Source organism: Pleurodeles waltl, chromosome 4_2, assembly GCF_031143425.1.
Source record: "Pleurodeles waltl isolate 20211129_DDA chromosome 4_2, aPleWal1.hap1.20221129, whole genome shotgun sequence".
Classification (NCBI taxonomy): domain Eukaryota; kingdom Metazoa; phylum Chordata; class Amphibia; order Caudata; family Salamandridae; genus Pleurodeles; species Pleurodeles waltl.
Window position 1 is genome coordinate 154,488,683 of NC_090443.1, and position 17,642 is coordinate 154,506,324.

Genomic DNA, 17,642 nt, shown 5'->3' on the forward strand with positions numbered 1-17,642 from the left:
ACATAACAATATACTATCCAGGCCACACATAGGGCAGTCTTTCAGACCAAACTTAGATTTATCGTGGTGACTTCATTCAGATAAGAAATTCTACCCTCCTTGGTCATCAAAAATTGTAGTCTTACTTCTGTGTTTGTCAAAAGTCCAAGATTATGGATTTCAAAATCTGGTAACCCCAGGGGTGGGGGTGTTGTGCCACAGACTGTGTTGAGTCTTCTGTGAAGAGCTTATAGAAAGCTTTGATTTTAACTGATCTGGACCAGCTTACAGGGAGTACTTATGTATGGGTATGCTGGTTGGAAAAAACAAAAAGGGTCTTCCAGGTAACATTTGTGACTTTCTGGGAGGTGTGGCAGGCCAAGAGATTGTTTTGGGAGGCCAGTTAAGAAGGACAAGCCATATTCCAGTTTGCTCATCACGTGGGTAGAGATATGTGAGTAGGCAGCATTATAAGGCTGGATTTTAAAGATGTTGAGTAGCTAAACCTGGAACCAGAATAAACAAAGTACAAATAAAAAAAATCACAATATAAAAAAAAAGGATAACCATCACCTAGAAAGCCACAGCTCCTCGTCCTCAGAAAGAAGCACCAGCTTGTCATCCTCTGGTGATGAAAGTAACTCCTAAGGCACACACATCGAACTCTGCCTCCTCCACCGCCCCCCCCCCCCCCACACACATACACAGAAAGCCTTGGCTCCTCCTCTCCATACAGGGAATCCTGGCTCTTCATCCTCACACATTGACCCATGGCTTCTTATTCCGGCACAGCAAGCCCCAGCACCTCAACGGAGAATAGGACAAAAAGTGATGGGTTGAACGAAGGACTGGTGGAATGCTTTGCTTAATCCTAACCACTGGTAATTACCCAGGTCACATCCAAGCCCATCGATTTTGACAAATCACAGCACCTCAGAAAAGAACCAGTAAGTTGCAAATCAACTTTGGTCCTGCTGGTTGGCCTCCATCATCTCAACAATGAACTGCAAGCCCTGGTTCTTCAACACCACTGGATCCTGGCTCATCGTCCTGACACAGTGAACCTTGGCTTCTCATTGGCAGACTGTGGCCCTGGCTTGTCATCCCAACATTGCTGCTACCCACCGTTAGACGGGGATCCCTTGACCCTCGCCCTCAAAGAAAGCACTAGCCCCTAAAAGCAAGTAACCCGGGCTCGAAGACCCTCCCCCACCAGACCTTTATCTTATCGAGTTTTTTTTCATCTCTTTTCTGCACATTTTTCCTTTGTCCTATCTATTAGGGGGCCTTTAACACTGTGCACGATTGGTGCTACGAATAGGTAGATGGAGACACTATTAGTGGGATTTATTCACTTGTCTGGCCCACTATTTGGCATTGTAATGGATTTACCCGTTATGCTGTGTGGTTCGCCTTAATTCTGGGGAAACGTCTGTTTTCTGACTGTATTAAACATTACACACAACGGTTACACAAAGTTATCATATTTTATTGCACCATCTGATTGGTGATGGGATTATCAACTTCATGTTCTATATGTTTGGTTAAGGATATTTTATATGGCTGTAGCCCCGATTAAATGGAAGTGACCAAACACACGTTGGCAAGATTAATTTGAATTGGTTGAAGACTGAAATAAAGAAATGTAGAATACTTAGAATGTCTTTAATGACTTACACACACGTGCTGTTGTTCGGGGGTCTTTGTATGCTGATCATTAGCTACTCAGAGTAAACCCAAAGGCCTTGCTGCCCTCCTTGTTCCTCTCCTGAATGGAGAGATATACGGCTTCCTGTGGGGTGGGTGGAAAGAAGCGCGCCTCCCGGCAGCACCAGCTGCACTCTGTCTAAACTCTCAGGCAGATCTCTGGGAACCTCTCCCAGCCCTTCGTTTAAAAACAAATCACATCCAAGGAATGCAGTCCGAAACCAAACCAAAACAAGCAGGGGTCACACCCCGACCAAACCCGGCAGGCAGGGCGTTCACAGCACGCTCCACACGGCATCCTAGAGACGTATCCACAGGGGAGCAGAGTCAGGTCCAGCAGGCCCCCTGCCATTTCAGTACTGGGTTTCAATAAAGAGATCTGCCAACCTGCCCCGAACCTGACCGGAAATAGTCGGCTATTCTAATACTGGGGCCAGCAGACACTCTGTCCGTGCTCCTTGACACCGACCTGCAACTCTCCAGCTATGCCCGCGCAGACAGCAGACAAACAGCTCTGCCAGTGCTCCTCAGTCCAGACCTACCCAGGCCAAGCAAATCAGAACCAGCTCTGCCAACGTAGGTCAGACGTCCTAGCCGGCTCCCTCCTACTTAAGTAACGAGTCGCATACAGCTCCGTCAATGCACTAAAAACCTGGCCTGCAGACTCGTTAACATCCCAGCAGCGAGGCTCACAAACAGCTCCACCAAAGTACCTCAATCAATTCCAGACTTAGAAATTCCTTCCGCGCCTGCAGTTACCTAGATCTCGGCATTCCCTGCCCTCCCTGCGCTCCCCGTGCCTCGGCAGGCTCTGCCTTTCCCTGCCCTGGCCCTCTGTCCGCTCCTCTCCGCAGATGGCTCTCGGGCCGTCTCCGAAGCGCACTCTTTCTGGACAGTGTCCAGGCCACAGAGGCCAGCACCGTGCTGTACCTCAGGGGATACATGAACCCAACGCACGTGCTGTTTGCGGACGGAGGTAGCGGAGTCCCCGGGTCTAGGGCGAGTGCCGGGGACGGAGGGCAGCGGCCTGAAAGCTCGGTGCGCGTGCAGGTGCCACAGGGGCGTGGCCAGCAGCAGCAAGTGTCAGAAACCTGCCGAGAACAGGGGGCGCAAAAGAGGTTTTCAAAAGTACTATTATCCTATCCCAAAGCATCGTGCGAAATTAGTAAAGACCATGAGAATATGTGATAGGAGAGAAAGACCGAGGGGGAGGACTACAGCAGGAGGAACGAGGGAAGAACAGAGGGGTGAGATGAGGGAAAGAGAAAGCGGGAAAAACTAGGGAATAGTGATAATTAAGGGAAGGAAAGAATGGGAGAGGAAGGGAGGACGATTGCGAGGTGAGCGCGAAAAAAGGCTGAAAGGAATAAACAGAGGAGAAACGTGCGAAGATAGGAGATGCAGTGACGAGAAGAGACAAAGGGCACAGAAAGGACGAAAAGAAAGAAGGGGGTAGGATAAAGAGGGAAGAGAAGAAGAATGAATGATGAAGTGATGGAGAAGGATAGAAGGTGATGCATGAGTGGCAGGACAAGTGGTGAGTATGAAAGGGAACGCGAGGATGGAGGGGGCGATAGAATCTGGACAGAGACGGGAGATGAAATGAAAAGAGAAAAGGAAAATGCGCAGGACATCGACTGAAAGAGGCGGGAGAGGTGAGGGAGCTGGCACGAATTACATTTAAAGAGAGGAGAAGTGGGATGCCGAGAGGGGTTACATAGTATAATGCAAAGTTTGAGATGCCATGCCTCACCCTCAGGGGCCCAGGGCTAGCTGCACCGCCACGAATGGTCCTCGTTTTTCAGAGTTGTGGACCCCAGAAGGATCGTAGGTGTCCACAAGAGACTCTCCGAGTCAGCCGCGCTCCGAAGCACACAGTGAAGAAACCCTCCATCCTCTGCCAGGGCACCGGCTGAGGGAACAACCCCGCCTCGGGAGGGCCGAGCTTCAGCAGCAGCAAATAGGAGAGAGGGGGACCGGGCCGGGAGGAGGGTCTGTGAGCAGCGACACTGCACAGGGCTGCAGCACCAATCTAGGCATGTTCCAAAGCACACGCACTCGGGACCCGGGCACAGTAGGACCTGTACTCTAAGAGCTAGCTAGCCACCTCCACCAGAAACCACTGGGCGAGGGGCCTGCCCCCCCCCGGGCGAGTTTAGGGCGAATGTCACTTAGGGCAAAGATTACAGGGCGTTGGAAAGGCACGTGAGCCAGCACAGCATGCCACCTAGTCACCTCCGGGTGACCATAGACAATGCCACCGAGACTCTATGTGGTGTCCGAAGAGCTTACTATCTAGAGACCGGGGTGCCCATAAAGAATGGCTTCACCCAGAGCTTGAAATGAAAAATAGAGGCGCAGGTACCCTGTACTGGAATACCTATTTGCTTCTGAGAATTCTCCGATTGAAAGTATTGCTCCCTGCTGAGAAGTGCAGGTACTCTCCCTCTCGAAAGAACAGGCAGCACCGGCCCATTCAAAGTGATGGCTTCCACAGACTGCATGGTGCCCAACGAGTACACCACTTCGAGGCTATGAGGTGCCAAAGAGCATTCCATGCCACGTAGAAACCTGGGGAAGCAACGCACAAAGACCACGTCACTTTCGGGTGACGAAGAATCATGCTACAGGCAGACCCACAGAATATGCACCCAGATATCATGGGTTGTCATGTCATCCATTGATCTGATGACAGAGTGCCCACAGAGTACGCCACGGTCAGATCACAAGGTTCCTGAAACACATGTCGTCCAGAAACCACAAGAAGCCCAAAACATGCGATTCAGCTAATGTGTGGTGGAGAGAGGGGGAGACAGAAAGAAAGAGAGAGAGAGTTAGAGCACGTTTCACTGACTGTGATAGAGCATACATAGCTGATGAACAAAACCCATTATAAACACACACGTACCAGTTTGATAGGTGGTCACGATCGACACTGGGAGGCCATTTTGGTGGAAATCACTCTGTCCATTGGGCTAAACCACAGCCAACTGAACACATCTGACTACAGGAATCCTCAAAAGCGTAAATTTGCAATAGAAATGGTGAACACTAGACAATTCACGTTCCACATATGATTAAAACATAATATGCACCTTGGAGCCCACAAAGCATGTAATCTGTGGTCTTAAGCTACTTAACGAACAACTAGTCACCCAGGTCTCACCATGACCTTCGAGTATTTCAACCAGAGGAAGGTGTCATGGTGCTGAATGAGAAAACCACTGTGTGCCGAAAGAGAACGCCACCCAAGGGTGGCTGTGAAGACCTATCATAGTCTGTGTTGTGTTGTAGATTTACACTTTCTAAAGAAGCTTTTATTAGAATCATTGTCAAATGAACATGTATCCAGATCTACAATTTTATCAGAAATCAACCACAGCATTAAGAGAACAATAGGCCTTTTTTCCATGGAGTGGGTCTGAAAGACGTCCCTTACAAGGGTTCAGATCCTTGCCTCTTAGCACCTGTCTTTAGATACCGGTGTTCCAGATGTAAGGATTCTGTTTATCCAAAGGCAATAAATAACTCTGTTGCCTTTCTTGGCCACGGTAATCCCCAATGGGGTTGATCTATATTTAGTACCACTGGTCATTGGGATCAGAAGTTAGAAAAAGAGACGTTACACCGTACAAAAGACTAAGTTACAGGCAAGAAGAGGGAAAAAAGCCGTCTTGTTACTTAAAAAAATGAAAAGGGCAAAAATAACTGCAAAGGAGTACACTATATAACACAAAAGACACAAGAGGATACTGATGTCTTTTGGTTGCAGATTCAGTAGAGAAAATGTTCGAAGTTTCATTCATGTCAAGTCAGTCACTTTCCAACCAATAGGGAGATGATGTGAACAACAGATCTTCTGCCAACATTCAACATTAACTGCTCTCACTCATATTCTACTTTACCCTATTCTACCTCTATAAAACATGATGTGGGTTTACCCTCTCGGACACTAGTTGAGGCAAAAACGGTGTTACTCACTAGGAAATAGTTCATTATTTATGTTGGTGTAACATTTTTATGATATCATCACTTCTGTGTCCAGAGGTCTGAGCCTGTCACTTTGCATCTTTAATTTACATGTATCCACTAATTAATATTATATTTTGTCCTTTACCACCATTCTTAAAATGATGATATCCAGATTTTGACAGAATCAAAAAGTGAGAAGGCTCACTTTAGCAAGTTCCTGACGTACATAGAGAAGATCGAAGACTTGATGGCCAGGAATTGGCTCCAGCTAAATAGCACCAAAATGCAACTCATTGCTTCTGGTACGCCTGTTGTCCTGAACACGATCTCACCATCTTTTCTGCTCATGTTATCATTTCATATAACTTTCGTCTGACAGCCAGACAGAACAATTTGGGGCCTCTCTTAATAGCAGTCTCTCCATGGGAGATCAAATTACATATGTTGTAGAATACAGCTCTTTCATACCTCCTTAATTATGCAATGTCGTCAATCTTATATCTTTAAGGTAGAGAGTTCCCTACCAGATGCCAATCTTAATTCTTGTGTAGAATAATGTAAAGTGTTTCCCTCACCTGAAAGGAGTTGCACTGACTTATTGTAAAGATCACGATCCACTTATTCATCATTCTTAAATGCTACGCTAGACAACATCAAGCTACCTGTCAGGCACACAAACTGCCTACATTAAGGGAGGAGACAGCATTCAGAAAATGGAAACATTGTGGGTCTGGTCTCTAGCATACTGGCCACCAAGAGAGGAACTTGAAGGGGTCTTAGTGGGCTCGCCTTTCATGTTCCCATCAGACTCTATGATCTGAAATCAATTTTTTCAAATGTTACGTAAACTCACAACCAATCTCTTCCACTTCTCAGACCACAGTTAAGTGTAAACCAGTTCTCGCTGGGCATCTCAGTCTACATAGTGTGTTATAAATCTAAAAATACCACTACTCCATCCTTATTCAATGCTTACATGATGTTGGGATATGCAAGGAGGCTCTCCGCTAGGTAGACTCTTTTCTCTCTGGTCGTAGTCAAACTGTCACACTTCCTCCATTTTGATTGGCAGGCTGTGGCGTTCCACAGGAGTCATTGCTCAGCCCCACTCTTAACATCTGTGCTCACCCTCTTGCCACTCTGATCCGCTCTTTTGGCTTTGTGGTGCTCTCCTATTCTGATGACACGCAAATCATCTGTTTTTCAAGGAACTGCAACTCCATTCTAGCTACTTTCTGTGCATGTATGCAAGTAGTGTGCTATTTCGATGCACAATCACTGTCTTAAACTTAACAGTGACAAGATGGAGACCCTCTTCTTTAGTCAAGCTGAAATGTTTTGGCCACCTGGGTGGTGGCCTACATACCCAGGACCTCTAACCCCTTCCACCTCCTCCTGCTCACCCATCCCCCAATCCCACAACTTAAAATCTGGGCATCTGGTTACATAATTATTTTTTATTCTTATTTTGCTATGCATTCTGAGAATTATTTTTCCCCTTCTCCCCTTGCAAACCAGAAAAACAGTAGTACACTCGCTGATCACCTCCCGCCTGGGTTACAGGAACTCACTCTCTTTCTAGGGATCCCTCAGTATCTCCTGCACTGGCCACAAGTAGTACAGAAGTCTGTTCCTAGAGGAATTCCTAACTTCCTGTCTTGCTCTTCGATATCATCCTAGCTTAAGCAGCTTCACTTACTCCCAATCAAGAAACACTCCACTTTTAAGACTTTCAATGAAACAAACAGAGACCTGTGCAATCAGGACCCTTCACATTTAAAAGCCATTTTCAGACCATATCTTCCTACCCACACCCTTTGCTCCATCTTGTCAAGAGCAGTTATTCAGGGTAGCATGAGGGTCAATAGGGGAGGCAGAGCCTTTTCCTATCTCACTGTTAAATCATGGACCTCCCTTCTCCTGGATATTGGCAACCACAAATTAGCTTCAGAAAGAAAACGACAACTTTCCTCTCCTGATTCCTCTGCCCTGGGTGCTTGCTCCAGTGGGTGATCTCTGTCACTTCTAGCGCCAGGACAACCCTAAGGGTATTCACATGTTTCATAAAATGACATTACATTACTACGAAAAAAAACAGTAATAATAAGGTTGGTGTCAACCTAGGAGATGTGTCTGTGGTCCGGTCCCATAAGATTTCTGTAGCACAAGTGGTAGCCCTGTTGTTCAAGCGTCTGAGATCTGCTTTACCTTAGGGATAGCCCTGCTGTATGCAGCCGGAAACAGTGACATCTGCATAACTTCATTTTCACATCCTGGCCTTTCCAAGTACAAAGTACATTCTTGATGATAATGTACAACTGAAAAACGACTTGGAAGGGGAAGGGGGAGGACAGAAAAATTAAAGGAAGTGGATGCTAGAAGCGAAGAAAATATGCTGCGTATGATTTTGAAATTATAGCAGATCGTGTCAGGTTGTTTAGCAAAAATATTTGAACTGCTTGTAAACTTGTAAAAAATACATCTATTTAACCATTGTTTTTAGCCATGTTGCACCAAATATACACCATTCGGGCACCATATTTGAGAAGTTTTCTTGAGATTGGGGGTTAGACCCACAACAACAATATGGATGCACAGGCTTGCTTGACATAACTTGAAAATATATAAGTATTCATGAGTTCCCATTGGAACTGTCCACACACACAAACGCACGCACTCAAGCACGCGCGCAGACGGGACCTAATTTAAAATGACCAGATGGCAGTGGAGGACGGGGGATCATAACTGGTCAGTGCGTGACCCAATGGCCATTGCACAGCACAAAAGTATCTTACTGGCAAAACAAGTCAGACAAATATTGACAAAGTAGCAACACTGGGTACATAAAGTGATACATAAATGACAATTTCGTACCTTGACGTTCAATAGTTAGGTCGGATCTGCTCAGCTCAGTACACAACGTTTATCGTCTGTGCAATGGAATTACGTTCATTTAGTTACTTGTTTATTTTGTTCCAATCGTGCTGACACGATTCTATTTGCCAGAAGCCATATCAGCCGCAACATGAAACAAAGTTGACTCAAGACAAGGCCTAACCTTTGGAAAAGCAGCTACAGTGGGTTCCTCCGGCACCAGAAATATAACAGCATATTAATTTGTGCCACGAGCCACCAGCTACCACGGAGGTGACAGTGCGGATCCTTTTGCCACTTTTCCACAGTCTAGCAAGGATCCGGGACTAGTGCCATACTGCCCAAAGATCTTGTTCCCATAACGCACCATGCTCTATTTGGTTCCTTGACAAAAATTATATTTTACTGAAAGCATTTGGAGTGAAGTGAGAAATATTTGTTTCGTTAGTGGAGAGAGAGAGAGACCTTGTAGACAGTTCTGGTTACCCGAACATGGAAATCAAACCCCGTTAGGGGCGCTAGATGTTTCCCTCAGCCCCCCTAATTTTAATAGCTCTTTGAGGTAAACCCTTGTAGGTTGTGATCAGTAGTAAAAAGTAATACACCCCAACTACAAGGCCAGTCCCAGGTGGGTTCCTCTAGAGGTAATGCGAGAGAACATTCTTCTATCCAGACCATTTCTCCACCCGTTTCTTGATAAATCACTTCTGGCAAGACTCTGGCAAGTATAGGTGGCTTCAAATTGAGGTAATTTCACCTGCCTTTCTCATTTTTCAACTGAATTTCTATTTCCAGGGCATAATATAACTATTATAATATTTAATTTAGTTGAGGAAACCACAAACAAGATTGGTGAATTAGTTGCAAAAGTTTAAGACACCACCAATGTGTGGGCAACATTCATGGCCATCATTTTTCACCTGCTATACCTCTTCATAAAGGTTAAATGTTACGCAAATCACATGTGGCAGGAACAGTCATCCTAAACTACAAAGTCAGATAACTCTTAAAGGGAACCCACAAACAATCCCAGACTGGTTGCAGTCTTGTTGGGCCTAAGGTGCAGGTTAAGTCTTGTGACATAATACACAGGAGATCCATATCTAGGTGTAGCGGTCATCCATTATATGCTCCGTAGCTCAATTCCCTCTTAATAGGTTAAAGTCCCCATCGTACTTCTATACTCATGGGTGACGATTTCCTGTTTTCCCATTAATATGCCCTGTGGTGTGTATCCCAATCAGAAACCAATAGCCATCTCAGTTCCCCAATCTTCATTCTTTCTCTACATCCTGAGATACTTCTCACAACGTCAACTAATCATTGTGTACCAACTAATGGGAAATCACTTCTGCACAGCGCCAGTTTATAGGCTAGTTCTGTTTTGGTGGGCTCTCACAGCAGTTCCAACCTCAAAACTTGTTCTTATGCTACAAGAAAAGTATTCAAAGCATGGGACCACTTCTGACGAGCGATGCCTCCTGATGGGTATTTGAGAACTCTCCTCTTGCTGCTACCTCTTTCACATAGGTCATCACTTCCTGTTCCACTTGTCACAATTTATTTGACCTCTTCTGATGGTCGTTCTGTTATTCACCTCCAGGCCTAAGTCCCCTATTTCAAAGGGAGTTAGCTCCTGTTTAACAACCAAAATCTTAATTCTACTACTGTTGTCCTACGGCTCCACTTCTTGTGTAACTCCCCCACTCTTCCTTTGTTCAAAATCACTTATTAACCCCTATTATCTTAATGCTGCTCCTATCCCAATGGGTGATTACATACTGTTGAATTTCTTTATCCGATGGGAAATGTCTTCTTGGTTAACCTTGATTAACCTTTGTGTCGCCACACCCCCACCACACTTCCTCTCCAGATGAGAAATCTTGTAATTAACTTTTTTTGCATTTTTATATAGCACACACTAGGCCCAGTGGCACTTGAGCACTTTACATGATCACTGGTTACAGTACAGACAGATTAATGTTTTCTTTTCCTTTTATGCACAGAGAGATTGAGTAATTTACCTAGAATCACAGGATTTTGATCCAACACCGGGATTCAAACCTGTTTCTCCAGTGTCAAAACTGGCAGCTCTGGCCGTAACATCACATCCTCTCCCCTATCCCAGTCTTCCTGCTGCCTTGCTTTGACAGCCATCCCTTCCTATTTCAAATCTCCAGTCTTGTCCTAGGCCTCATACTTTCTGTTTATCACCATAATGGGATTGCCAGACACCGCAGCGTTAACAAGACTGGGAATTTCCTTTTACAACCCATTGTAATTCTGTAATATTGTTCAACTGGCACAACAATTTACAGAGTGCTCACTCCCTTCACACACCCAAGAACCTTTAGGAGGCCACGTATGTTGCTAAAGATTGCACTCATTAGCAGTAAAGAGAGTGTTAAAAATAGGGTCTAGATGTACCTTAGGTCTGGATGATGTCGACAGTGATGTAATCAATTATGTCACGGAACATCTCATGAGTGGTGTAATATGTGAGGTCATAAGCCACGCCTGGCTAGGCACAAGTTATAGTAACCTCAGGTAACTATAACTGGTGAATTTCCGTGGATTTTCTGGGGTTAGAACAATATTTTTTATTATTACAAGGCCTAACTATAAAGTCACTTTACCTTTTGTTTTTTAGTGAATTTCTAGGTTTAAAAAAAATTCAAGTTAGACATTATTATTATCATATCTAACTATAAAGTCACTTTAGCTTTTACTTTTTCAGTGAATCTCTAAGGATTTTTTTAACAGTAAGTAAGGTCTTGTTACCATACTTAACTATAATACCACTATAACCTTTGTTTTTTTCAGTGAAAGTTGGCACCCAACATGTACAGTGTTGTCATAAATGATGTAATTTCAGATGCTTTGTTGATGTTATCAATAATGTGATAGAGTATGCCTTGAGTGATGTAATATGTGACGTCATAAGCACTGAAGGTGAGGGTGCCCATTATAGTTACTTATAAATACCTGGTGAATTTAAATATTTTTTCTTAGTTTAGAATATTTCAATACCATCTGAAATTTTGCTGACTCCCACAGACAGCCAACTCCTTGCCATGCATGGTCCTTGGCATCCAAGCCTTACATTCAACCTCTCCGCGGAAGGCCATCCCACACCGCACACCGGCCTTCTGCTGCGCATAGTATGGGTTAGCCACAGGGCCAACCACCCATACATGGCCATCCCATCACTTGTGCCCCCCCTATATTTGTTAATGTTTGTCATGATCCCCCAGGACTTTCAGAGGAGCCAGTGTGGCCCCTGCGTTCCCGTATGGGCAGGGAGGTGTTGAAGGTTCCCACGAGAATCCTGTGAGATTGCGACAATCCCAAACACTTTTTGTAAAACAATTTGCTCTGTGAGTCACCCACAAAAAGTTCCAGCAGGGAAGGGTACCCCTACCCTGCACACTTATACTTTATTTCAATTTATTTTCAGGGCACAGGCAACCAAAGGGCCAGTGTCCAGAAATGGCAGCCACCACATTTTTCCTTATGTTGGGGCCAGGCCATCAGAGTGCGAGATCTAGTGGGAGCGAGATGGGCATATGAAAATAGTCCCTCTTGGCCAATCAGATCCCTCTATTTTTTGAAGTTGCATGCCTGTGGTAGCTTCTTGAGATCCTGCAAACCTAACAAATATTTTGAACCATAACTTCTCAAAAACTACTGACCGGATTTACACCAAATAACAAAAAGCATACTTTCTGGACCAAGATCTAGCCTTCTGCTAAATTTAGTTTAATTTCTTTCAGACATTTTGGCTATAGCGCAGTTTGGAAATCCCAACAGAAACTGCATGAGGACATTTGAGTTTTGGGACCATCGATCTCCCCGAAACTTTGAAGAAAAGAGCTGGGTTGGAGGAACTTTAAAAAAAAAAAAGTTTTGTGAAGATTTGTCATATGGTGTCAACGTTATTAGCAAACCGAGAAATCAATTCCCTATGGTAACTAGGTCCTAGAATATGGTTACTGGGTGAGAGATCCCTTCCTGTTTACCCAATTAAGGATTAATTCTATCGCTTTTTATAAAAAAATCACTTCCCATTTAATACCTCTGGTTTCCAGCTAACTCTGTCTTGACAAGAGATCACTTCTTACTCTACCCCACTAGGCTACCTTTGTACTGAAGGGTGATCATTTTCTGTCAAGCTTCTGCATTCTCGTGGCCTTCTCCATCTCAACTGTTATTTAACCTTTCCAGTTGTTCATGCTATCTTTATTCCAGTAGGTTAATATGTCCTGACCCATTATTCACAGCTAACTCTATACAATGAACAATGGGTGATTACTCCACTTTTAATGCCACCATTCATTTTGTCTCAAAGGAAGATCACTACCTGTTAAATGTCTTCAGAACACCTTACTCAATGGCATTTCCCATTTAATCCTTTGAGACTCTGAGCTACTGCAAGACCATTGAGAAATCATTTACCTTAACACTACCAATCTTTGTGCTACATTCACCTTGATGTGATGTGGCTTGTTCTCAAAGCTCTCCAGGCTACTCGTTGCATCCAATTTCATTCATCAACTCCCAGCTATGCCTGTCACAATCAGATTAATAAAGCTATCGGTTTCTCTGTAGTAAAATAATTTCACATACAACTTGAAGACTCTGGTGTAATGGGGCATCACAGCAATTCAAAATATTACAGGCCTTCCCTCGAGCAGCCTATTGAAGATCTGTGGAGTCCGCCAACATGCTTGCAGTGATTTCATGAGGCATGCCAGCAAGTGAAGTGAAATAACTGGCAGTGGAGAGGAGCCCGGGTAGACTAGCTCCATTAGGAGGTAATCAGTGAGCAGCCTCAGGCTAAGTCAGATCATCTGTGCTGACCTCCTCTGATGAGAGTAAAATAGAACGCGCCGCTGCTATGCCTGAGGCTGATGAGGAATCCCAAACAGACAGACCTGCTCAAGTCAAAAGATGTTCTTTAGTCATATAATTGTCTTTCATGTGAATTTAGCGCTGGCTGAAGCTGGGAGATTGAAGCACAAGTTTTGCCTAAACCACACTCCGCTCCATTGATGTGCCTCATTATGGATTTAGAGGAGCCACCAAGGATAGAAACTCAGTTGCCAGACCTAGTCGTATCCTTGCTAATGGGAGCACGAGCTACATTGCCCCATGTCATGGTGTACTTCACTGACCTCCAACTGCCACTAAACACACAGACTATTTCTAGTTGGGTGATGCAAGATGGGAACAGCCTGTGCGCCAATTTCACTCTGGTTGGAAGCTAATAAGAAGCTGAGGCATGGAGAATGTTTTTGCCACCCTCAGAGTCAATATTAACAAACACTGAGAAGGCTCTTGTTCCGCCAGGAGAATTGGTTGCATTAATCACAAAGGGTTCTCTGAACCCTATCCCTTATCTTATTTTGCTCCTTACATGCATATTAGTCAAGACCTGCAGCAAAACAACTGAACATCCTCAGCATCTCAATGACCGCCAGCTTCTCAGCTATACTGGTGCTGTCACGAGACTAATTCCTGCTAATGCATAAGAACCGTAACATTAATCTCCCACACTATTTTTTTTAAAGAGCTGTGCAGGACTGAGACCCAATGCCAGATCTGCATATCGGTCTGCAAGTTGTATTTGAAGGTTGTGTTAGAAGGTTGTGCCAAATAAGTGACTGGGTCTCTGTGCTGCAGGTTAGTACAAGGGTATGGTGTCAGAGAAGGGATGGGGTTAATATCTCGTAGTTGAAAACTGATGGGCAGAATCCAAAGCGTGAGTCACATTGGTGCAATAGCAGAGGCCACAACTCCTGCTATCAAGGAGTCTAGAATTGTGGGGTTAGACTGGTCTCCTCTTATAGTTATGTTCCCCCTGACATGAGGTTCTAAGGCTTGGAACCGTGACCCACCCCATTGAAGCCGTCTTTGCATACTCATTTACTCAGTTAGCCAGGCACATGATGCAAATTACAGTTTCAAAGGCTACATTACAATACACTGATACTATCCAAAAGTAGCTTGTTGCTGTAGAATTGTCTCATGGAGAGAGACACAGTCCTATTGGCTCAGTTTTTACATCCTAACCTCTGCCCCGGCATAATATCTCTGCTAACGAAATCCCCAATTTTGGAAATAGGCTTGCAGGGTGGATGTAATGTTGAAGCAATGACCACAGCCAGACAAAAGAGAGCAACAAAGCGAACGATAGAAGGATTGGGGTGCTGGGTCCTGCCATGCAGTCCTTCATATAAGGCATATTATTTATTCAGACTTCAATTTCAAATCATTCACCAGAAATGGGGGGAAGATCTTATGAGGAGGAGGCAGCATTAATTGTATAGGGCATGCCCTTGATCACACAAAAAAGATTTACCCTAAAATATATAAAATGCTGCTACCATCCAGAATGTCACAGTGTAAAAGTTCAAAAGTGGGTACGCACCACATTCAAACATTCCCAGGACTGACAAATACAGATATTACTAAGGTCAACAAGTGGTGTAGGAGTGTGCAAAATCGTAAATTCACAAGTGGGATTAAGTAAAAATCATAATTTTGCAATGGATACAATTGGGAGTTTTTAGTGAACATATGCAGAGGGTAGTATTTACCATCAAAGCATTTTCACTGAAAAGTCAATTTGATATTTTCGTTGGCGTAATAATTTAGATCAGAAAATTACATTTTACTAAGAGGCTACACTTAATTTTCTAGCACGAATGTTTGCAAAATGTAATTTTCTGCATTTAATTACGGGGGGCTGATTTTTTTCTGTTAAAATCCAATTGTCGAGATGTTTTCCGGTATTCTTTAAAACTGGGAAGTACCTCGGTTGCAACACGCTTTAAACCATTCCTAGAACCGTGCATGAGTAAAGTCCTAAAATTCCGGCCAAAACTAAAATGCTGAGCAACCAGCTTTGACAGATGTACCGAGAGGTTGGGGGATGAGGAGTATAGAAAAACAGAGGAAAAAAAGAGAGAAAAACAGATATACCACTGACATTTTGGAAAAGGGGAAAATTTAATTTTCAACTTTCGATACCATGAGATATAGGAGACTTAAAAATCTGGCATTATCATTAATTTGATACAAGTGCGTCAAACATGACATATTCTACTCTGGGCTACCAGGCTATTTTCAAATATTTTTCAGTGGCACTGGGACCAGAGGCCAAACACGCCTATATTGAGTGAGATTTCCGGATTCAATACTATCTTTGAAACCCTGATCTGTTGGGACAAAGTCAGTGATTTACTTAGTACTTATGTTCATTTCCTCGTTCTGTTGGTATCTCCTGAACATGTTGCTTCCTGACATAAGCGTAATACTGAAGGGAAGACCTCCATAGCTGAACATTGCATTTCAGCACTGGCCTTGGGAAATGGTGACTCCTGCTGCAGCCTTTGGATGGAAACACATTACTCCAGTTGTGGCTCTCAAAGCTAGACACAACACTGCAGATGAGGCCCCCTCAGAGGTGGGCTTAATACCCTGGATGTGATTCCACAACTGGTCTGGTTCTCAAGATGCATTACTCTGAGTGATGTACAGTGGTAATACCACCTCCCTCCTCCCGGCTGCTATTCCACTTTCTATGTGTTCTAATACTCTAATGTATCTTCTCTCTATCCTCAAGGTGGACTCTCCACGTAAAGATTCCAAGAGCGTGCCCCAAAATATCTCTCTTCAGTTTGGTGACCTTTAAAATTTCTTCTTAGCCTGTACTGCTCTTCGGTTTGTGTCTGTAACTGAGGATCTGTGTGGGCAACTCAAATCAGAGAAACTTTAGTCCCTTTCATTTTGGATTGCCAGAAGGCTCAAAAAACTTACACTTCTGTATATTTCAAATCCTAGGTGGTCAGAACTCTTAATGAGCTCTGCCAAGATCTGACGTTTCAGTTAGGTAGTAAAGTCACATGCATTGTAATGTTTAAAAAGAGAAAACCCAGTATAATTCACCAGTTATAGTTCAGTGAGCTAACTTACTTGCATCCCTCCATGCACTACTTATGACCTCACATATTACAGTACCTATGACATGTTAAATTACATAATTGATGACGTATATATATATGTACCAGTGGCAGCCGGTAATTTTATTATGGAAGGGGTGGAGAAGGTGAAATGCACACATACACTTCGCTAACACCCATTCATTCACACACCCATTCACAACCCTCACTAACAAATACACATACATCCATAAATGCCCGCACACACCAAACATAAAAAAAACATAAATCTTACCTCAAGAGCAGCATCTCTGACAGGGAAGCCTTGAAGGTCCCAGGAGGGTTGGGACTGCTGCCTTTCCTAATTGGCTGGGATGGCAGCAGTCCCAAGGGGAGGCCCCAGGAGGGTTGGGACTGCTGGCTTCCCTCATTGTCTGACCATCAGTCCTAAACTTGTCACAGAGTGGGATGGGGTCAGTGAGACTGCTGACCCCACCCCACTCTGAGATGAGGTGTCACTGATTGAAACTCGGCCCTTGAAGTGCCCAGGGACGAAGAAATGGCTGACACTCCCCCCTTGTCATGAAGGTGAGAGCTTGAGGCCCCTTTGCCAGGCAGAAGAGGTCACGCCAACAGGAGCTGTGACTTCTTCAGCCCAGCAAAGTTCAGCTCAGGCAGCCAGGAGTCAGTGCCTGTCCAGCTCCTGGCTGCCTGACCTGAACCAGAAGAGTGTCTGTCAGGCTGACTTATGTTCAGCGTGACAGTAATAACCAGCGGAAATAATGCCAGGGAAGAAACAAAAGGGAGAGAAGCTATTTAGAAAAAGAGGAGACAGACAGTTGTGATAGGACTTGATTCCTGAAGTGAATGCATAATCTGTGAGTGGGCTCTGAGGTAAGGAGGGGACTTGAGATGGGTGGCCTTGTGGGCAAGGCGTCTCATTTTGAATCAGATTCTAGCATGATATGGGAGCCAGTGGAGTACCCTCAAGACTGGAGTCATGTGATCAAATTTCCATGCTGTGAAATCCAGTGGAGCAGCTGCATGGAGGACAACTCTGAATGTGATGAGTGTAGCCTTTGGGAGACCCATGAGAACTGCGTTGCTGCAGTCAAGCAAAGGGATGATTAGGCCATGGGCCTCAGTTCTCGGTTGGTTGGGGGTCAG

The 17,642-nt window shown here is 44.4% G+C and overlaps 1 protein-coding gene across 4 annotated transcripts in view; it reads right to left on the reverse strand.

The window, feature by feature from the left end:
- The window catches only part of ZNF385A (zinc finger protein 385A), a 413,082-nt gene that overhangs the window by 172,816 nt on the left and 222,624 nt on the right, over positions 1 to 17,642 (reverse strand). Inside the window, exon 1 of one of the 4 annotated variants that reach the window (XM_069231022.1) lies at positions 3,440 to 3,584. The exons of 2 other annotated variants lie outside the window; for them this stretch is intronic. The gene's annotated coding sequence lies outside the window, so the exon portion shown is untranslated. Of the gene's footprint in view, positions 1 to 3,439; positions 3,585 to 17,642 lie in introns of those variants that run through there. One more of the 4 variants, XM_069231021.1, reaches the window with a different exon arrangement.